Below are 6596 nucleotides of genomic sequence, written 5' to 3' on the forward strand. Positions count from 1 at the left end.
ACGTCTTTCGGGACTTGTGTGATGAAACCGGAGCACCCGGAGGAAATTCACGCAGACATAGGGAGAACGTGCAGACTCCACACAGACAGTGACCCAAGCCAGGAATCGAACCTGGGACCCTGGTGCTGTGAAGCAACAGTGCCAGCCACTGATGAGTAGCGGTGCGGGTCGTATGAAATGAGGCCAAAAATCAGCCTTGCCCAATGTGGTTCAAGGGTTTGATGATACCTGTCAATGGTGGGAATGGTGTATTGTAACGATACCTCCAATATACATATACATTCCTGACTAAGAGTACGCAAACTCCCAACATATAGAGCTTATTCAGCAATATTCTTAGTTCATCATGAAGCCAGAGAGCCTGCGGGGAACTTTACTGAGACAGAGAAGGAGGAAGGCTTTGCTTTGTGTTACTGTTCAGTTGCAGTTGAAAATCGAGGAAATTGAATGCATTTTGGAAACTCCTGAGCTCTGTTTTTCAACAGTTTTGTGGAACCCTCAAGCTCCAGACCGGTTCGTTATCGTTTTTTTTCAAACAATAAAAATTAAAGTATTTCTGAGAAAGCTATTAATCAGTAAAACGTTTTCTATAGCTAAGATATTAAAAATCTGGGATCTTGTCAGAGACTCCAGCATAGATGATTCAAAGTTCACTCACTCCAAATAACCACATTCAAAGGCCAACCAAAAGGAGGGAACTCCTTTTTTTTGTTTTCGTATGTAAAATTTCAACAATAAGTCGGAGCCATGTTTAATTTTGATGTTTTTCTTTCCTTGGGAGAAAGATTTATTTTGAAGAGTACAATTTTTAACCAAATACAAGGGAACACTGCAGCACAATTAAAATCTTTGGCTTAAGAAATGATTTTCTTCTTTTTAAAACAAAATGGTCATTAAATGAAGTTCAGCGTCGGTGTACTGCTAACCCATGTACCAGAAGGTTCAGTCCCCAGTCTGTGCTAAGTTAGCTGATCTCAGTATGGGTGCTATAATTAACAACAGCACTCATCTTTGGCGCTATGGAGTGGGGGGAAGGGGAGGTAAGAATCAGCCAAGTTTCCTGCTGCCAATTGCTGACTAGCAGTTTTGCTGAGCCTCAGTAACTGAGGCAGATAGAATTGGGAAGTGCTGTGACCTATTCACAGCTCCCGGTGTCTGCTGACACCATCCAGACTTGCAGTGAGAAATGGGCAACTTGAATGAGGTGACAAAGGCTGGTTGGCCGATGCCTTTTGACTCTTATTTTTTTCGTGACACTGCGCCACCAGAAGGAGCTGAATGAAATTAACGTTTTTTTTAAATTTCTACTCACCCTTTCAAAAAAAAAACTCAATCATGGATGATCATTTGGGAATCAATTATTTGGTCATCTAACCTGCCTCATCAGTACCATGGTAGCAAATACTTATATTTTTTAAAAGATCAAGGAAATGCTCATTGTAAACATTCCAACAGTACTTTGATTTCAGAAGGCTTAGGCCAAAATTGTAGCAAATTTTTTTTTTAATGCGCCTTCCTTAAATGAGAAACATTCCAAGTTTTTTTAATCTTTCCTTACATATTTGTTTGGCAATATGAGTTGCCTACACACTCCCCGACACCATCTTTGAAAAACACAATCACTGATGTGTTCATTTAAATGTATAAGAAAATTTAATTGTAGTTAATGAGAGTATTTTAAGAATAATTGCAAGAGACGCTGAATGTTATACATTCAAACCCTAGGAAATTAAGAGTTGGTATAGGATGGAATATTGTTGTTCAACGTATCATGACATCTTTTTTGTTTCTATTTTTTTGCTTGTACATCCTCTTTTGGAAGAAGTGTTACCTGTACATTTGATGTGAAATTTCTGCTACTGTGAAAATGAATTTTTAAAAAGGTACTCTGGATTTTATTTTTCCTTCTGACAATTTTTAAATTTAATTTGGGGAAATGCTGGAAATAACTTTGTTGCGCACACAATCCCAGACCTCAGCGTTAGCTATGTTATTGGTTTGTTATGTTTTATTTTCTTTTTTTTCATTCCGTCTGGTCTCCAAATGTTTCAGACGAGGCGAAGCAATAGAAGTAATTCATTTAAACCGTGGATTGTGCATGAATAGTGTCTTTAGTGTAAAAAAGAAAAAAACACACAAAAAAATTGGAGTTTGAAGCTTTGACCTAAAGTATTGCAAATAAAAGTCATTTAAACAATAGCAGACTGTGCCGTGCTTATTTTTAATTTTTAAATATATCTTTGCTGTAAAATGGAAGCTTTATAATTACTCACAATTACTCACCTGACCACAACGTATGAACCTTGGAATTGGGCCATAACTAAAGTGTTAAGCATTTGTTTCAAACACTTTAAAGCTAAAATGGCACAGGGAAATTTTAGATGGATTATATTGAAGGCATTAGTATCCCAACATTGATTTCAGAGATTTGGAGAGCTGATTTTAACTCTGGCAGGAAGGGAACTTCTGAGTCCAACCAAATGTCCAGGCCGCTGGAACTCTGGCAAGTCATTTAAATATTCCAGCATGTCTCCTGCCAAAATACGATGGGACTGACATCAGAGCTGAAATCAGATTAGGATTTAAGGTAGATGACCCCAAGGCAAACCGAGGGCTCCCTCCCTCCCACAATGCAAATCCTTCCCACCTCATCTTTCATCCACCCATGCCAGACCCCCCCCCCCCCCACCAGAGATCCCCAACAGGTCCCCCACCAGAGACTCACGCCAAAGACCTCCTCATACAGGGAACCCACCATAACAGCAAACCCACCATAGCAGAGAATCCCCCATAACAAATAACCCTTGCAACAAATTGGGGAACCCCCATAACAGGGATAACCCATAACAAGGAACCCACCCATTCCAGTGAATACACTCACAGCAGAGAACCCCTACCATAGCAAAGAAGTACCCAAAACAGGGAACACCCCATAGCAGAGAATGGGCCATGGCAGAGACCCCACGCCCGGCCAATCAGTCACCCCAACTTGGAAGCTAAAGAGCAATGCAGGCAGATACAGTGAATTGATTACTGCATTTTCACTCACCTATGCCTTACATCTGCTGCCTCAGACAAATAATAATATTAATCTTTATTAGTGTCACAAGTAGGCTTACATTAACACTGCAATGAAGTTACTGTGAAAATCCCCTAGTCGCCGCACTCCGGCGCTTGTTTGGGTACACAGAGGGAGAATTCAGAATGTCTAAAGCACCTAACATCACGTCTTTCGGGACTTGTGGGAGGAAACACACACACACATGGGGAGAACATGCAGACTCCACACCGACAGTGACCCAAGGCAGTAATCGAATCCGGGTCCCTGGCACTGTGAAGCAATAGTGCTACCCATTGTGCTATATGTCTATAAAGTAGCAGCAGTAACTTAATAGAAAGCCAAAACCACATCACAAGGCTTTACACCCCCTCAGACAGAGCCTTTGCTCTGCAAGGTTTATATTCACTTCAAAGAGAAATAGCTTTTAGCAGCCTGTAATTGACAGCTTCCAAACAGCCAAATATCTAGACTGATTATTTTAATTTCCCTTCGTGCTTAAATGGATCTCACGTAGCCTGCTGTGAAACTAAAGATGTTTACAAACATCTAGTAGTTAAGTTCTTTCACTTCCTCTTTTTCTCAGCAGAAAGCACGTAACTGCTTTTAATGTGGTCATGAGCTGTCAATCATAGCTAGATGTTTTTAAACATTGCTGTTAGCTTCTGCTATGGGTGGTTCCCATTATGAAGGTTCCCTGTGTTCCTTTTTATTGGGGTTCTCTGCTATGGGGAAATTTCTCTGCTACGGGGCTTCTCTGCTATCAGAGGGGTTCTCTGCTATTGGAGGGGGGGGGGGTTCTCTGCTATGAGGGATTGCCTGTTATGGTGGTTCTCTGGTGGCGGGGTCTCTTGTGGGGGGTCATCTCACCTCATGGGTGTGTTCTGTGGGTGGACGGATTGACCCAGAAATTCCCACGGTGGGAGGAGTTGCCTCTACATGTCAGGGGTGGGGATACCACTACTTTCTCGGGGGTGGCAGGATTTGCATTGTGGGGAGGAAGACGGGCGGCCGCTGGACTTTACTGTTGGGCCGCGTTCTAAATGGCGGTCCGATGGTGTGATTCGCGATGGGCACTGAATCGCTTCTGGGTGTCATTCCCAGCGCTAGTGCAAAAGAGAAGCGATTCAGCTCCGACGGGAGAACATACCTCTCAAACAAAGTATTCAGCCCATCATTGCCTTGTCAACATTATAGGGAAGGTTCGCTCAACTCATTCCTGGGATGAACGGCTTATCCTGTTAAGAAAGTTTAAACAGGCTGGGCCTATACCCATGGAATTTAGAATAGAGTAGAGCTTTATTGTCCTTACAACAATAAAACCTAAAAGCTCCAGCAGAAAGAAGCAGAGCATAATACCCAGGGTAGATGGCAACACTAAGAGCGAAATCAAACTACAACCGAGGGGAGGGAATGGGGACCTCATGTAAATAAGACACAAACGTGTTTGTAAATACGAGATACACTTGAGCTGTTACTCTGTAAAAACTGGAAAACACAAATAAAAATAGTTTTACAAAGTGGAAATTTGTCTTCACCTCTAGTATAACATATAATCATATCACTAGTTAGAAACAGTAAATATTTCATGTATACCTATATTCATACATTTGCGCCTATATAACATACACCCATACCATACATTGGTATGCATGCTATATGCATCTTATTAGAAGAATGAGATGTTATCTTATTGAAACATGTAAGATCTTGAGGGGACTTGATAGTGTGGATACCTGGAGGATGTTTCCTCTTGTGGGGGCGACTAGAATGAGGGGGTGGAATTTAAGAATAAAAGGTTTGCCGCTTAGATGAAGATAAGCTTTATCTCTCAAAGGGTCATTAGTCTGTGGAATTCGTTTCCCCAGAAGGTAGTGGAGGCTGGGGCAGTGAAGTAAATAAATGTTCTATTAATCAGCATTGTTGGTGTTGAATAAAGGAGGAATTTTTGGCTGGGCCAGTGAATCTCCATTCTTTGAATAGGATCTTTCCCATTCAGTCAACCGCTGGCGTGGACTGTTCTGGCCTCAACTGAAAGGCAACACTCTTGAGAATGCAACACTCCCTTCAGTTCTTCATTTACGTTTCAACCTATTTTATGAACTCAAGCACACGGTTGCAGATAAAAACCTACAATTTTATTCAGAGGTAAGAATGCTACTGCTAGGTATTGGAGCATTCCTTACATTTATTTTTATACTGGTTTACTTGTTCCTACATCTGTACAGTTTTGTTTCCAGTGCATTTGTAGGAACTTCAATGAATGCAATGTATCAGGTATTGTAGCTGTGCACACTTGCAATAATCATTTTACAGATTAAGGCGAATAGGGTTAAGTTTTAATTTCACCCACCTGGCAGAAAGTGGGGGAGGGGGAGCATTTGGCTCATATTCTCCATTTACACCTCACCCATTTTTACACTCCATTAAAGTCCATTGGAAACCCCTATTGTAGCAAAAGTGGTTAAAAAAAGCTGGAAACTGGTAACAATATTAAATCCACAGGTTGCAATGTCTGTTCATTGGCAATAGCTCAGTTGAGGCTTGACCTGCAATTTAAAGACTGAATAGATCTTCCTTAGCTTTTGTACTCTATGGCTTGATTTACAAAGCCAAAGATTCAATGTACTTTTTTATTGATACGTCCTATCGCCTTCAAAGGTTCCTTCAATCTAATATTGAATATGTCAGATTCAGAGTAAAGGAAATTTGTTGTCATATAATGAAAGCAAGTCCAAAATTATTTGCACTCATCCCATTTTGGGATGGATTTTATTAATGGAAAACAAAGAATATACAGAAAACAACCGTTGAGTCCATTAGTTCTGGTCCTCTGAACAGATCCTTTACAATTCACACACACCTTGACTCACGCTTGTTTATTTAATTCACGGATAATACGGCTGGTAAAACATTTAGAAAGAAATTCTGAAATTTCTCCATTTCCAAAGTAAATACTGTGTGATTTCAATCTGTCAGTCAACCCTGACCAGTTGCATCGTGGTCCAGATCAAACTCATTCTAAATTTATGAATGAGATATTCTTTCTAAACTGCTTTGTTTGTGACCTGATTTGTACACTGATTATGTTCTAACATTAAAACTCTTGACTTATACCAATGTTAGCATTTAGGTTAGTGGCCACAGGTTGCAATGTAAACAAGGGTTCAACGACGATTGGCCGCAGTCAGACAGACCTCACCAAAATGCAACTCAGTTATTTAAGTATACAGAAATCTAGAGTGCCTTACCTCTGTAAGTCCTCCGACAACCTACCCATTACTTCCCTTATCGTTCTTCAACCTTAATGTTTCGCGCAGCCCCCTCCACAACAGAAACAACTCAATTATTTTATTCTCTGGAATTGGTAGAAAATAATGGCTAAAATTCTCCAGCCTTTGCAAACCACTTTTCTCACTGGCAACGCATCCCAATCCATGGGTTTCCCGAAGGCATGCAGTGACTTCAATGGGAAATCCCATAGAATCCCGCCACCAGGGATTGGGGCACCACCGAGAAACAAGCTGCTAGGGGACAA

The sequence above is a fragment of the Scyliorhinus canicula genome, chromosome 17 (genome assembly GCF_902713615.1).
Source record: "Scyliorhinus canicula chromosome 17, sScyCan1.1, whole genome shotgun sequence".
NCBI classification, from domain to species: Eukaryota; Metazoa; Chordata; class Chondrichthyes; order Carcharhiniformes; family Scyliorhinidae; genus Scyliorhinus; species Scyliorhinus canicula.